Here is a 17,054-nt window from a genome sequence, read left to right as displayed (position 1 = left end):
ACAAATTCTGAAAGCAAGTCCTCTTTTTTTAAAGTTATTTTAAATAATGTGCCGTGACAGTGTCAGCATCCTCCTGGCAGATGGGGAGTGCACTAAGGCACTCTCAGGGGAAGTGGAGCTAAAGCAGCAAGCAGCCCCTCTGCCACCCCATCAGCCAGGACTGAAGTGGAGTCTGGAAGAAGCAGTGACAGGACATGCTCTCCCCACTGTATCTGGAGACAGGCTGCTAAGTGCCAACTTGTAAGACTCTGAGTTGTCAGGTTTTGTGTCCTGTCAAGGAAGCCCCACATTAGTTTCAGGTGAAAAGTAAGACAAAAACCGTGAAAGGCTTGTGGTACACGTGGGAATCCAACCCTCAGCCTGAAACACAGAGAAATTGCACCCCGCTGACAGATAAGACAAAGCCAGTTTTACCCACAAGTGTAACTGCAGTTATTGTGAAAAAGAATGGCTGAACCAAGTCACAGACACACACGGCCCAGTTGTTCAGATGCTCTGGTACCCTCAACAATGGCCCGTGGGGGAAGTAAGGGGAGCAAGGGCAAAAAGATAAAACTTCAAAATGGCCCGACAGACTGACTGGCAGTATGCGCGCGAAAAGCCAAACCCAGGCGCTGGTGAGCGCAGAACAATCCCTTCTTGGTGGCCGAGGCCCACCTCCTCCTCCACACGGGCATGCCAGGGGCAGGTTGGAGAGCCGAGCCTTCCAATCCGAACGCAGTGTTCCCTCGCCTAGGAGCTGCAAACGGCGAGTCTCCCCATCTTCGGAAGCCCAATGGCACCCTCTCCGTCCCCAGTGTCCCTGGACTGCAAGCCCTCCTCCAGCGTGAACTTGCCACTTGGTGGTCATCACCGCCGCTCGCAAAACCACCGCTTTCCCCCCAGCACCAACGAGTTCCCGAACCGCGGGGTCCAGACCCCGCCGGCCGGCATTTATTTAATAACGGACTCCGACCTAGTGGGCTGCGGTGGGGCTGGGAATCTGAACTTGAGTTTGCACCTTTCGGGGTTTTCTGCCATCAAGGCAGGCTTGGAAACAAGGCCTCAACTAAGCGTCCAGATCAACGTTTTGCACGTAAAAACGCTCAGGCGTTTTGCCAAACCACACTGGAGTGGCCGGTTCTCCGGCCGCGCGGCCATCGTGCCGGGTGTGGAGCTCAGGCCGCCTCCCCGCCGCAGGACCTGCGTCCGGGACAAGACGGGTCGAGCGACCGGGTGGACGCCCGTCCCCGCCGCCCCGCGACCCCGGAAGGCACAGGAACGGCGCGACGCAAGTCTCCGGACACCGAGGTCGCGTCCCGCCTCCCGCGCTCGCAGGCACGCAGGACCCGCGCTGCTGCGGGCGCGGGGGCCGGGGCGCGGGGAGGCCTCCGCTGGGCCGAGGGACGCGGCGGCTCGTCCTTCTGCGCGGCGAAGATGGCGGAGCCGGGCAGGCGGCAGAAGCAGGCCCGGAGCAGCCGCCTCAAGCCGCCGCCCTCCTTCATCGCGCCGCTTACCGGCAGCTGGGCGCGGCGCGCGCTCCGGCTCGGGCAGGTCCCCGAACAGGTCCATGGCGGAGGCCCCGCTCCACACCCTGAAGGCGCCGGCGCCATCAGTCACCGCGGCCCAGGCTTTAACATCCAGGCTTTAAACTCAAAATAACTTAAGTCAAATTCTGTTTTATATACACATGAACTATCTTAAAAAAAAAAAACTTGGTCTATTTACTTCTCTAAGAGTCAGTTTTGTTATCCATAACGGGAATCATAGTAGCACCTACTTCAGAGGGTTCTTGGCAATGTTAAATGAGATGAGAGAGAGAAAGAGTTTAATTGTGCCAAGAACATAGTAAGCCCTCAATGTGCACTATTTTCATTTTTCAAGAATATGCTTAATATTTGCTGAGAAATACATTCTTGGATATAGGATAAATGATTGAAACTGAGACTAATTCATGTAGTTTATATATATTTCATGTTCAGAAGTTGTATAATTTCTATAATAAAGTCTTTATGGAGTTTGATGTCATTTTAATCAAATTTTGTTTATTTTCAAAGGTATTTTATTCTGAAGTCTGTTACAGAAGAGTTCTTGTGGCATTTATAGATAATGTTTGCTCAAAGACCAAATGTGGAATGTGGAATCACTGGGAGATAAATCTTCATATTTGCTTCTTCCTAGCTCTCATTTTGCCTTATTTATATAATTCAGGATAAATTAAAGAGATTCCTTTGTTTCATTCATGAAATATCTTTGCTAGGCCAGTATTTTGTAGCCAAATAGTTCTTTATAAAATTAAAAGCAAGACTTTGAATATAAAAGCTTTCAATGACAAATACACAACTCTCAGTTTAAGTTAGAGACTATTTTGTAAATTCTCTTATTAAGAAGGTCCAAGCAATTGCCATACGCTCACAGCAGCTGCACTATCCACAGGTGTTAAACAGAAGTTACCATTTAAGTGTCTCACCACAAGTCACACTATGGAAACTACACCCTCACTCAAGAATGGTTTAGGTGACCCCTTCTGATTGCATGGTCCTCCTTTGATTCCATGCTGAATGCTATTGTACAATGTTGTATTTCTTAACTGATTCAAAGCTAACCAACATTATCGATTCAATAACTTACCTCACAGACATAGACATGTTCAGTTTGACTCTGGGCAGGCATGATGGATATCTCTGAGATGTGAAACATGCCGATGTTTCTCAGACACTGAATTGGTCATTGTCAAATGGAGCAGCTTGTTGGGCCAGCTAAATTCATTCAGCCTATGTAAAGATCTGCCTATATAGTATGTGAATGTAGATTTTCCACTTGCAAAACGCCTTAGAAATTTCAAAAGATTGAGTGGCTCGAGTCATCCCTCCAGTCACTGCCTGGTTTTATCTGATCAGCCAATCTTTTACAGACACAAGAGTGGTCACCACTCACAGCATTTAAGCACTGGCTACTCCTTTCAGATCATCAGCGCTTTGAAGCTTTGTGAGAGTCCATCTTTAATTTAGATAAAATATTTTACTCTGTAGATTCTGTAATACATTCACAAGGATGGGTGCATTTACTTCTAGAGTCATTGTTCTTCCACTCCATGGTTTTAGAGGTGACATTTAAACAATAGTATTTTGAGCTTTAAAGTCAAGGTTAAGGAAGGAATTTCACTTCTATGGTATAGCTCAGAGTATTGAGCAGTGGGCTCTGGTGTCAGAGCCAACAAAAACAAATCACTCAAACAAAATAAAAGAGCCAAAGTATGAACCCAAATCTAATCAAATAATATGTGGCTCAGGGAGAACTTTTCAATGAGAAAAAAAAAAAAATCAATCCTCAACCAATATCCATAGCACACCAATGAATCAGAAAGGTTTTAAGGGAGGCTGAGTGCTAAGGAAGAACTTTCACCTGGGAGTGGGTGGTTCATACCTATAAACTTAGTCACTTGAGAGTCTGAAATCAGGAGGATAGCAGTTTGAGGCCAGCAGGGAAAACAGTTCATAAGACCCCATCTCCAAAAATAACCTGAACAAAATGGACTGGAGAATGCCTGCTTTGCATGTGACTGCTTGGCAAAGCCCTGAGTTGAAACTCTAGTGTCCCACCAAAAACAAAGAAACTTCCTTCCCTTCCCCTCCAATAGACTCTGAATTATATTGTCATAAAAACATTTTCTTTTTCTGAATTCTTATTACAATTAAATTTAGTAATTAAACCAGTTATTTATGCAATTATCTACTTAATTCTTAGCACTTCTGTTGGATGTATCATTTCAAGAGGCAGGAACAAAGTATTTTTTTACGGATACACAGAAGATGACCAACATTTATTTATTGATTAATATATATTTGGTGACTGAATCTCAAGATTGACATTTCTTAGCACCTAGAATATTAGATCTAGAGCAGATATTAAATCGCAGTTGACTCTACCTCTATTCTAATATGGGAATCCTCTCTCAAAGTACTTAGTGGATGATGATCTTGCACTGTGAACACTTCTTCTAATGAAGAGTCAGTAGGTAATTGAGAAACAGAGTTCTGTCACTCACACTCATTAGAAATTACTTTTGTCTAATGTCTCCTGTAACTTCTATCCATGTGTCAGTTCCAATCTCAGAAAAAATTAAAATGGAATCCATTCCTTCTATACAAAAGTACCTAATATATGGCAAGGTAGCCATGCTGTGCTCTTATAAGTCTTCCTTTCCCCGGGCTTACATCCTTGATTCTTCTGTTCCTCATACAATCTAGTTTTGATTTCCCTCACAATTAGTGTTTCTTTACTCAGCGTGTGTCCCAGTTCCACATCCATATCTCACAACACTGAAGGTAGTGTGATGCAGACATAGTAAAGTAAAGCCATTATCTTTCTTGAACTGAATCCTGTAATTTTGTTAGGGTAACTTAACTTTGCATTGTTAGTGGTATCTTAGAAACCCTATGAAGTTTAATTCTATTGGCTTGGCACATGGTTAGCCAAACTGTGATATCTCCTGGAAGTCTGGCACATTTTTTGTGCCATATGTGCACGAGTAACTATATTTAATTCTCATTGCCTTGACATACATATGTGGCATGGTCTATGTGTATGAAGTATCTTAAACAGGACCTATTCTATATCTTGCATACAAGAAGACAGAGGGGTTGTTCTTCTTCTTCCTTTTCTTCTGGTTATTTTCATTTGCCTCAGGATGCAACCAAATAAAAACAGGACTTTTTGTGGCTGTGATGATCATGCCAAATAGTTCAGTCCTAACCAACTGTCTTGATCTGCAAAGTGCAGCAGTGTAGTTCTCATTTCACTGATGACATATTTCCAAGGCTTTTAAAAATCAAGTTCAAGAAACAGTCATCACTATCTATGATCCCTAGGACTATGGCAACCTTATGGTATCCCTGCTTTCCTCCCATCATACTATTCCTGCTACTTCATACCAAGTCTTTATAGCTATGAACACAAAGAAAAAACCTGCCATATTCATATTTTACCTCCTGAATGTTATAAGTTTGCAAGTTATACTCTGTGATTGGTTCCAAAAAATACAACATAGTTTTTTGTAAGCTGATAAATGTGCATGTTTTTATACTTGGAACTACTCTGATGCCATACTAAGGCTTAATTCAACTCTTTCCCTCTTTTCTGTAAGGAAATAAACACACAATGTTTCTATATATTTATTTGTTCATTGAATTATTTATTTACTTTCGCCAAAGTAATACATAGACATATTTTTAAAGTCAAATACATCATGGGAAACAAAACAGTTATCTTCTCCATTTTTCTGTATTCTTAGGTCCTAACCCACACAAATAACCATTTTTATCTCCTTTAGTTGTTTTTTATGAAACAAAATATTACACATCTGTTTTTTGATTCTTTAGTTTTTTAGATTGTTTAAAGTTTTCCAATAATGAGAAAAGATTCTGTTGCACAAGCCACTGCTTTTCTGTTTTTTCTATAATACTCTTCTTTCTCCTTCTCCTCTTCTTTTTCTTTGCCTCTCACATTCTCAGATTTTCTTTTCCTCATTTCTGATGTTCTGATAAAATTTCATGATCCATTGTTCATGCACTGATGTTTTTCATGAGTTTTCCAGGCTCTTGGTGACCTCGATCTGAAAACTTATGATCTATCAGTTCTAGAATAACTTTTCCACTTCATTCAGTTTTCCTTTTGGGAACTCGGAATAGTCACTTATGTCTTTCGGAAACAGGTTTTCATCTTTTTGTCTTTCAGTGATACTTCTGGAAATATTGCCTTTGGAATATATTATATTCTAAATGTTTGATTGATCATAAGGTTTCTGTTATTCTGTTTATAGTTGGCAAATGTTCTTTCTTGTTTGAGAGATGCTTGTTTGTTAAAGGACCCTGTTCTTGTTTCAAATACAGTATCTTATCTTATTGAGAACTTGAAGTGAAATTTCAAGTTTTATGTACTTTCTTTTTCCACTTGGATTCCTCTAGGTTTTCCACTCCCACTTTTTCCCTTTGTCTCTTCCTTTTTTATATTAGGGATTTCAAATTCCTGATTTTCCCTGGCCAGGATTTTCTTAAGTATGCCATCCTAAAATAGAATTAAAACTCTGGGTAACAGCAGCTGTGGGCTGATAGCCCTAATGATGAATGATAAGGTAGGGATGGATCCTGCTATTTGGCTTGAAGTATCCTCATGAAAGTTTTTATAAAGTCTTTTCTTCTGGGCCAGTATTTTGACCCAAAAAAGGTAACCTTCTAGGCTCCTGCCAAATGTGGCCTGTGATCTGCATTCTGAGAGCCCCAAAGCAGGAGAGGACAGGTCAGAAAACCCCCAAAACAGAACAGGGGATTTTTCCTGATGAACCTCTCTCCACTGACTTTGAAAGAAAGAAATGGGGACTTCTTCTTTGCTAAAGTGACACACAAAATTCTCCCCAGGCTTAGGAAAAATGATCTAGATGTCTACCTGCTCCTTAAATAGAAATTTCTAGAAATCTTCCTAATTTCAACTATACTCCCTAAGCCAAACCTAGAGATATCTAGATTCCTAGGACTTTTGGGGTTATACAGAATGAATTGATGGACTTATTTTTAGTATCACCTCAACAAATTCTTCTTACTCATGAGTAATTAATTAAGTAACATCTGTTTTCTATTTTACAAATGAAAAAATTTTAAATATAAATATTCATCATGCAAATCTGGTACACACTTTCACTAAAGAAATTCATTATTGTTTATTTGAAGTTCAAATTTAATTGAGTGTCCTATATTTTATCCCACAACCCAGATACAGAGGAAAGCAGGGTAAGAAAATGTTAGGAATGTTGATATTCCTACCTTACAAATGTGGAAAATCAGGAGATAGTATATGGGTTTGATGGTACAAAACTTAAGACTTTTCAAATATAATATTTCTATTTTCAAAGGTAAGTAATAAAGTTATTAATCAAAATGTTTTAGGAAAGAGAATAGGATGTAGGAAGTAATGCAACTAATACCTTCAGCTATTACAGCAGAAAAATCACTAACAATGTACTAACATCTAAAGTTGAGAAATAAAAAAGCATCCAACATGAGCAACTTCTAGAAAATGGAAAAGTAGAACAATTATCTCTGAGCACCAGGAAGCTGGTACAATGACATGGAGAAGTTTATGCATTTTCATATAAGCCTATACCTTTTGATTTAAAAAAATTTAAGTTATATTAAAATTTTTATTTAAAAAATTAGGTAAATCATCTTACTTCTAATACCATGTTTATTCTTTTTTTTTTTTTTTTAAAAAGGAAAGGTATCATGACCATATTAAGTTTCTATAGCCTTGACTTATTACATCTTAATTTTTGAAATGTCAGAGTCAGGATAACTTAAGTTTCAAGGAAAGAAGTTTACTGGGGAAATTGGATTTCTCTTTTCTTTTATAAGAAGAGACCTTTTGTCAGTAAAAGTGTCGAACATGAAAGCAAAACTCCAGCAGGTGATAATATGATAATAATCTTACTTTCATGAACAAGCAGTCAAGAAAAACACATTCACTTGTCTCCTTCCAAAGCTTGCTATAGTTACTGTCAGATGTCTGAGCAATGTTCCCATTTTCAATAATGATTAAATAAGTAATTGTTTCATTAGTCTTAATCTTGTGGTTTACTGTAATCTAGGTTTCATGAATAAGCATACTAATTTGTCTGATTAATTTCCTTCCAGCAGTAATTTCAGCTAATAAGAGTGATAAAGGCAATACACACAAAATGTAACATTCCTATAATTACTAACTAAGGTTATTTTTCAGATAATGGAGAGGAAGACATGGGGTAGTTTATGTGAGTTTTCCAAGCCCAGTCAGACAGTGAACAGTGGACCTAGTCTATCATCTTCAGAATCCACTGTCAAAACCATTATCATGACTGCCACCTTAGGAAGCAAGTTCATTCTTCCAAAACAACAGCTATTTAAAGAAACTGGCTATTGGATTATTAAAAACTACTGAAAAATTCCAATGAAGTCTGAGTGTTTTTGTATGGATAAACTCCATGAGGCATGCAAAAATCTTGTTTATTTTCACTGATAAATGCACTAATAAGAATCCCATGGAGAGAAATGAGATAGCAGATAAAAATACTTACTGCATTCCAGTATTTCCACAGACCTGAAATAAAACCTAAGGCATATGGCTATAAGGAAAGGTAGGCAATTTAAAAAGGCAGGGGAGGCCACTAGTTAAAGGATAGACCAGAAGAAGTAGAAAAATATGGAACTTTTGACCTATGAAAGAAACAAAGGGAAGGCCTCAATTGGTTGGAGCCTAGAGTAGCCCTGAATCCTGATTCCCGCCCCCTACACAGGTTAGCTCCAGGAGCAGGCAATCTCTACTGAGCAGGATCCAACCAACTCCATACCTAGACCCACTGTGTATTTGTGTGGCAAGAGATAGTCACACACCAGTTGGCATGTTGTAAACAGAATGCTAACCTGGCAGGATAAGGGAAAGATAGCAAACAGACATCCCAGAGCCAACATGAGCCTTAGTCTCCTGAACAGGGCAAAGAGCCATGTGCACAGGGAAAGCCAAAGGAGTGGGCAAATGCAGTGGAGAGCACTCTAAGACACTTAATCCCTAGACCTGCTGCCTTATGGGGCAAGACTTGGCAACATGCCATGTTGTAAACAAAGCATTAGGCTAGAGGCATGGCTCAAGTGATGCAGCACTTGCCTAGCAAGTGCAAGGCCCTGAGTTCAAACCTCAGTACCACCAAAATAAATAAATAAGTAAAGCATTAGCTCAGTGGTTGGGGGAAGATGCCAAACTTCACTGCTGGCATGGCACTAAGCAGAGCCTGAATCCCCTGTCCACCACAAAGCACTGCAGATACAGGGCAAGCTACAGAAGAAGCCAAAGTCAATGGAGAACATCCAAACCTGTTTTATCCCTAGACCCACCACCCCACAGGGCAAGAGCTAGCTGTTCACCAAGCTGTAAAAAGAGCACTAGCCTGGGAGGATAGGGGAAAGAGGACAAACTTCACTTGCAAATGATCAAGAGCTTTCCAGAGTGCTGAGTTACCCATCCAGGGCAAGGAGCAGGCATATGGATGGACTCAAGAAGGGGGCATATTAGCAGGGTGCACCTTGACCCATTACCTGCACATGGAGGCTGCCCCCTCAGTTGCTGCCACACATGGCTTGAGCTGAGCAACCCCCACCACAACCACCAAGCAGCCATACCCCAGAGCAGCCCCATCCTGTGGAATTGCTGCTACTCCACATGACCTGCCCCAAACCACCTCTACTCACTACCAGTGGCCCAGAGACCTAATCGACCACTGACAGCCATATACTCAGGCTGACCCTCAGGGGACTCTCAGACAATCCCAGGCCTAGGAGGGAACCGGCAGTGAACGCATGGGGCCAAGCACAGACAGAACACTGAGGGTGAGAGGCTGGAGGAGAACATCGGCTGCACTGATGGTGCATAGCTGGTATACACTCCCCTCCTGAGCAAAGAAGTACTGACTTTTATTTTTCATTTTATTTTTCTGATTTTTATTTCTTTTACTTTCTTCTTTTAATCATTCTTAATTTTTCCTGAATTTTTAATCTTCCTGGCTACATTGTCTTTCTTCACCATGATTATATTTTATTCCCACACACTATTATTTCCTATATTCTCATCCCATGCACTTCACCTTCCTACATCTTTCTTTTTCCTTTGTGCTCCCCTTACCACTCTCATTTTCACTACTCCTTAAATCCTATAACATTAATATTTTTTAACCTCCTAATGTACCCTATAAGAACCCTAAATCCATTTATACATAACTTAATGGGGAGTGTAGGTGAAGTTTCCAATTATTCCTTACTTCATTTAAATATCTGGTTTAGTTTTGAATTGGTGGTTTTGTTATTGTTGAGCTATACCCCTAGGCCAGTGGTGGGAAATTGCACATCGACCCTGCCACTACTCAGTCCTGCCAGAACACTGAGAATATTGCAACTGAAAGACTATAGATGAATAAAAGCTCCAACCAATTATTTTGATCTCAGTTGCACAAATCCTAATGCAAAAACATAAAAAATATTTAAAAAAAATAAGACAACATGATTCCTTGAAAAGTCAACAATTCTAAAATAAAGGAATTGAATGATAGTGAAATGGATGAAATCTCAAGTAATGAACTCAAAGGAATCATGATAAGAATGGTGGGTGAATTAAGGAAGACATGTATAAACACCTGAATGAATTCAAAGAGAAAAAAAATAAACAGCTAAATGAAATAAGGAACACAATGCAGGGTATGAACAAGGAATTCAATAAAAATAAGTACTGAACAAAAGGCAAATCAAAATTTTGGAAATCATAAACTCAATATCGCAAATAAAAATCTTAGTTGAAAGGTTCACTAATAGACTAGACCAAGTTGAGGATAGACTATTAGGATTTGAAGATAAAGTAGAGGAAATAAAACATTCAGGTAAAGGTAAAAACATTTAGAAAGTACAAACAGAATATGGAAAACCACTGGGACAAAGACAATTCCTATAAAACATGGACATTTTAGAAGAAGAGGTCTAAACTAAAATCATCAAAAACATATTCAATAAAATAATAGCAGAAAGTTTCCCAAATGTTGAAAAAGAGATGGTCATCCAGGGATAGAAAGCTTTTAGGATTCCAGACAAACAGGACCAGAAAAGAACTTCTCCAAAGCATATTATAATTAAAATACTTCATACAGGTAATAAGAAAAGAACACTGAAAGCTGAAAAGAAGCACCAAAAAAACATTTAAAGGCCAACTGATTAAAATAACAGATTTCTCAGTAGAAACTCTAAAAGCAATGAAGGCATGGAGTGAAAGTATTTCAACCACTGAAAGAAAGTAAGTGCCAACTTAGATCGCTATACATAATAATTAAAGGAGAAATAAAAACTTTCCATAATAAACAAAAACTACAGGAATTTATAATCACTAAGCCAGCATTGCAGAAGATACTTAAAGGAATTATATACATAGAAGAGGAAGATAAATGCAACCAGGAAAATAAGAGAAAGAATAAATCTCACTAGATGAGAAGCTAAGTAAATGAGATTAGGAAAGTATTAAACTTTATTAAAAAAACAACAGAATGACAGAAATTACTATGTACTTTTCAATAAGAACTCTGAATGTTAATGGTCTCAATTCTCCAATAAAAAATAAAGACTGGCAGATTGAATTAAAAAGCAAGACCCAATCATTTGTTGCCTATAAGAAATGCACTTCACTGGCAAAGACAAACCAGTCTTAAAGTGAAAGGCTGGAAAAAGATATTCCAAGCAAATGGAGTACAAAGCATGAAAGAGTAGCTACACTCATAAGTGATAAAGCAGAGTTCAAAAAAAAAATTAGTTAGAAGAAAAAGAATGTCACTTCACATTGATAAAGAGAACAATCCATAAAGAAGACAACACTTGTAAACATATACACACCATCGGTGAGCCCAATTTCATAAAACAAACACTACTGGATCTAAAGCCAGGGGTAGACCCCAACATAATAATACTGAATGACTCTTGCAAAACTGAACATCTCTTCATGATAAAAGCCCTAAACAAACCAGTAAACAGAAGAAATGCACCTCAACATAATAAAGGCTATACATGGCAAACCTGTAGTCAACATCATACTAAGTGGAAAAAAAACTGCAATAATTTCCTCTAAAGTTAGGAATGAGCCAAGGGTATCATCTCTCTCCACTCTTATTTAATGTAGTGCTTGAATTCTTAACCAGAGCAATAATGCAAGAGAAAAACATAAAAGGGATATTAATAGAAAATGAATGATTCAAATTATCCCCGTTTACAGATAATATGACCTTATACATAAAGACTCCTGCAAAAAGCACTTAGATCTGATCAATGCAACAATAAAAATTATGAACTGCTGAAGAAAGAAACTGAAGAAGACACTAGAAGATAGAAAGACCACCCATGTTTATGGATCAGAGAATTAATACTGTGAAAATGTTATATTACCAAAAGTAATCTATACATTCAATAGGATCCTCACCAAAATCCCAATGCCTTCCTTCAGACATATATGTCATTTTTTTCACAGAGATATAAAAATCAATCCAAAAAATCATTTGGAAGCACCAGAGACCCTGAATAGTCAAAGTAATCCTGAGCCAAAAGAGCAATGCAGAAGTATCACAATATCTGACTTCAAAGCATGCTACAGAACCATAGTAACAAAAACAGCATGGTACTGGCACAAAAACAGACACATAGACCAACAGAATAGAATAGAACATCCAGACATAAACCCTCACAGCTAGAGCCATCTGATATTCAACAAAGGTGCCAAAAACAAACATTGGAGTAATGACAGTCTCTTCAACAAATGATGTTGGAAAGTTGGATATCTATATGGAGCATACTGAAACTTATCTCTGTCTCTCACCCAGTACAAAAATCAATTCAAAATGGATCAAAGATCTTCATGTAATACACAAAACTTTGAAACGACTAAAGGAAAACATACAGAGAACACTTGAAAACATAGGCATAGGCAATGCCTTTCTGAACAGAACTCTAATTGCTCATGAAATAAGAGTGAGAATTGACAAATGCGATTGAATCAAATGAGAAGCTTCTGCACATCAAACAAAACGATTACCAGAATAAACAGACAGCAGACACAATGGGAGAAAATCTTTGAAAGCTCTTTGTTGGATAAAAGATTAATATTCAGAATATATAAAGAGCTCAAAAAATTAAGCAATGAAAGAACAAATAATTCACTTAATCAATGGGAAAATGACTTAACAGACAATTCTCTATAGAAGAAGTACAGATCAATACGTGAAAAAATATCCAATGTCCTTCCATAAAGGAAATGCAAATCAAAATGACACTAAGATTCCATCTCACACCAGTCAGAATGACTATCATTAAAAAAAAATGTTGAGGAGGGTGTGGAGAAAATTAAATCCTTATTTACTGTTAGTAGGAATGTGAGTTAGTGCAGCCCATATGAAAATCACAGTGCTGCAATACCACACTTGGGCATGTATCCAAAGGAATGTAAGTCAACATATAAAACAAAAACAAATACAACTCATGTTTAGAGCAGCACTATTCACAACAGCCAATCTATAGAATCAACCTACGTGCCCAAAAACCAATGAATGCAAAAAACAAAAGGGTATTTTTCAACCATAAAGTAGAATGAAACTATACAATTTGCAGGAAAATGGATGCAACTGGAGATCGCCATGTTGAGCAAGATAAGCCAAGCTCAGAAAAAGAAATATCACATTTTTGCTCATGTGTGGAATCTAGACCTAAAAATAATAATGAGAATGATGATAATGATAACACAACATGATTGTTAAAAGAGGACTATTTCAGGGGGGCAACCAGCAAAGAAGAGAGGGAGAGAAAGAGACAGTGCTTTTAAAGAGGAAGGGAGGAAGGGGGCTAAGAAAGAGTAAAAGAAGGACTGAATTTGATCAAAGTACAGTATAAACATGTACAGAAATATCACAATAAAACCCTTTTTTACAACTAATTTATGCTAATGAGAAAGGCCCAGAGGATTTCTAACTCTAGGCCAAGAGCCATGGGAGGCTTGAGCCACCTTCTGACAGTGAATGTGGTACACCAGAGAAACAGAAAAAGTGAATAGGAGAAAGTAAGTAAGTAAAAATTTCTCCTACAATTTTACTTAAGTTATCCACCTCTATATGTAACCTGAAAGTAATGGGTCCATTGAGCATCATTAAGCCCAGGCTGCTTTGCAGTGTATCTCTACATAAGTATACTTCCTCTTGTAGGTGAAATTAAAAGAGTCAGGCTGTGAATCATAAAAACAAGCTGAACTATAAGCCAACTACTTCCATAAGAACTATGGTAGAATAAATATGTACCACCACGTAGACTTCTTCAGTTTGAAAGCACAGAAATGTGCTAAGAAACACATTTGTAAAGCACAAGAAAATCTCCAAAATAGTAAGGCTTACACATTTTATATTCACCAGGGTTTTAAGTCAGTTGAAATGATAAATACCATTTTGAAACACCCTCATTTACAAGACAAAGATGATAGACCTGCCTGTCAGTGCTGTTATGAAGATCAATTGGGATAAGCATATACAAAGCCTAAATGCTTGCAGATCACACAAGGAGAAAACTTTTGTTAATATCCTTCACTTTCTATGTACATATTCAATAAATGACTTAAGGGGTTTGGTGAAGTTAGCAAGTACATTTTTGAAATAGATGACCATGAAGCATAGATCATGTCTATAGACTAATATATTAAGTGAAATAAGCCAGGCAGAGAAAGGCAAATGCTGAATGATCTCACTCACGTGTGGAATCTAAATAAGTTAATCTCATAGAAGCAGAGGCTATATAAGAGGCTTGGGTGGCCAGATCAGGCTAAAGGGGGCAGGGTAGATGTTGGTCAAAGATACATATAATTGTGATTAAATAGAAAATAGGTTTCTAAATGAATCCAGGAAGGTAAATATAGACAGACAGAAAGTAGACATTCCTGCCTATCTGGGATCAGGGCGTGGGGAGAAAGGAATGGGAATAGGGGGATGAAGGTAATTACTATATGGTTATATAGCTTCTTTTATATGTGACAAAAATGTTCTAAAATTGATTGTGGTGATGGTTGTACCATGTACATACTAAGAATTACTGGATTGTACATGGTAAATGGGTAAATTATATGATACATGGATTATATCTCAATAAAGCCTTTTTTAAAAACACTAAATCAAGACAGCACTTCTCAGATCAAAATGTGCATACTCATTTAGTTTACAAAATGTTTACATTGTTAGTATATTAAATAAGAATAGTAATAGTGAAAGATATATTTATTGCAGGAAATTGAATTTATTGCTTGTAATGACCTCACTAGCCTCATGTTAATTTAATTCAGCCATAAGGTATTGGCAAGATTCTATTGCTAGTTACACTAGTTTTCTCTTGCAGACTCAAACTATGAATGACTTTATCCAAAGATTAAATCCAAACATAATTTAAAGCTTCATTCTTTCAACCTTCAAGAAGAAAGTAGTCTAGTTGGGTTGGAGACATGTAATTAGCAGAATGAAAAATAAGTCAATGGAAAGATGTTCTAAAGAATGGCGGTGGCTTTAACAAAGGATCTGCCTCAGGCTGCCTGGTAAAGGCAAGGTAGGCTTCAGTGAAAGACCCTGAGCTGAAAAATAGCTTCAACCTAGTTTCGAGAAACATGGGGATTAAACCATGTGGTGTTGAAAGTGACAACACACATCATATAAGAATACTGGCGTAGTTATTCGTATTGGTCATCTACTACAGCTTAGCATACAACCACAACAACACAGAGACGCTGATAACAGCATTTATTATCTCGCACTTTCTGTAAATAAAGGACTTGAATTTGAGAGAAACTTAAAGGAAAAAGACACAGAGATAAGACCTGAAGATGGACAGTGTTTCAGGTGGGCTGGCCACCCATATGGCAAAAACATAACAAAGCCTGTTTTGGAATCTACCAACTAGCTCATTATTTCTGGATTTTAAAAAGGGACAATAGCAGGAATAGAATAGGAAAGGTAGGCAGCGACTATATCATGAAGGTTTTGCATGCCACATAAAGATTTTACTTCTGAGGCTATAGGCAGTCATTAAAAGAATTTGAGTAGGGCAGTAATATGATCACATTTTCATTTGAATTAGGTCATTTTGGCAGAAGTGAGACAGATGAATTGGGGGAGGGAGACAGGAGGGCAAATGGAATGAGATGAAATTCACAGACAAGTACACATATTGATGATTAAGTGACTGGTGGCCTGAGCTGTGTCAGCTGTGGTCAGGATAGAGAAAAGAAAGTGAAAAAATTACAATAGGATTTGAGGAAATTTTTTTAATCTTACAGTTTTCTAACCTCCGAAGAGTTTTCAAAAAATTACACAAGGCTATTGAATTCATTTTCAGTTTAACTAAGAATGCTTGATGTCTTATAACAAACACATTTTGTAATTTTAGTATGAAACAGGTCGGTTTAAATTTAGGAATATTATTGGATAATGATGGCATTCATTGAGAAAAGGAATATAGGCTAGCAAGCAGAGCTGAATGAGAAAGAAACCAATTCAGTTGAGGGTGTTCATATTGAACTGCCTACACTACTAATATTGTATTTTGAGAAAAAATTGTTGCAATAAATTGTGGCCCAAAAAGGAGATAACTCACACTTGTAATTTTGGTTTAAACAATAGCTAAACATAATGTTAGAGAATAAATATGAGAAGGTTGAATTTTTGGCCATTTTATATGATTTCAGGATGAATTTGCTACGAAGTTAAGTAATTACATGACACATTTCAGAAGTTTCTGGGAGCAATAAAAATGGTACATTTATAATATGGGTAAAATTGCCCATTGTACTCATTCAAGGTAAAAAGAAGCAATGTCTCAAACTGGAGACATCAAGGATGAAGGAGCAGACTAAGCAAGATTTATGCCTTTTCCTGGAAGCAGACCTGAATACATCACTTTGAAACCCAATGATTTAAATGGCTATCTTCAGGATTTATTTATGTGAGATATATACCTAACATCTCAAGTAACAATTACCATTATCTCTTGAAACCCAACATAATTCCTTGATTACTGATTGTTTAGTAATCATCTGTTGAAAAGAAACTTTTGACCATATCATGTTTAGTATGCCATAATTAGTAAAACTTGCTTTAGAAAGTTGTGGGAGGGGGTGAATTTAATTAAATTACATTGTAAGCACATATGGAAATATCACCATGCAACCCTACTGTACAAATAATATATGCAAATTTTTTTAAGTTGTGGAAGAATAAATGAAAATGCCCTTTGAAAAAGCTAAATGCTGCATAAATGCATGATATTCCTACCATAACCTGGAGCATGATACAATAGCTCTACCATACACCCTACCAGCCAGCCTGTCATTTCACCAAGCTTCATTAAGAGAATAACAGATGGGCAACATATAAAAGTTGACATTTGGAAAACGTGGGTTTTGACCTTTGGCTCTCTGCCCTCAGTCCCACAGGGTGGCCCTTAATTCTGTTC

At 37.9% G+C, this 17,054-nt stretch overlaps 1 protein-coding gene across 12 annotated transcripts in view; it reads right to left on the bottom strand.

The window, feature by feature from the left end:
• LOC109700328 (cyclin-Y) overlaps positions 1 to 17,054 on the bottom strand; it is a 666,198-nt gene that overhangs the window by 184,441 nt on the left and 464,703 nt on the right. For 6 of the 12 annotated variants that reach the window (XR_012442082.1, XR_012442074.1, XR_012442079.1 and 3 more), the window contains one exon: positions 1,497 to 8,106. The exons of 3 other annotated variants lie outside the window; for them this stretch is intronic. The gene's annotated coding sequence lies outside the window, so the exon portion shown is untranslated. The remainder of the gene's footprint in view (positions 1 to 1,496; positions 8,107 to 17,054) is intronic. 3 more of the 12 variants (XR_012442078.1, XR_012442073.1, XR_012442075.1) reach the window with 2 other exon arrangements.

This window comes from Castor canadensis, chromosome 15, assembly GCF_047511655.1.
Source record: "Castor canadensis chromosome 15, mCasCan1.hap1v2, whole genome shotgun sequence".
NCBI classification, from domain to species: Eukaryota; Metazoa; Chordata; class Mammalia; order Rodentia; family Castoridae; genus Castor; species Castor canadensis.
The sequence above is the reverse complement of the archived record's forward strand: the minus strand, read 5'-3'. Positions and strand labels throughout refer to the sequence as shown.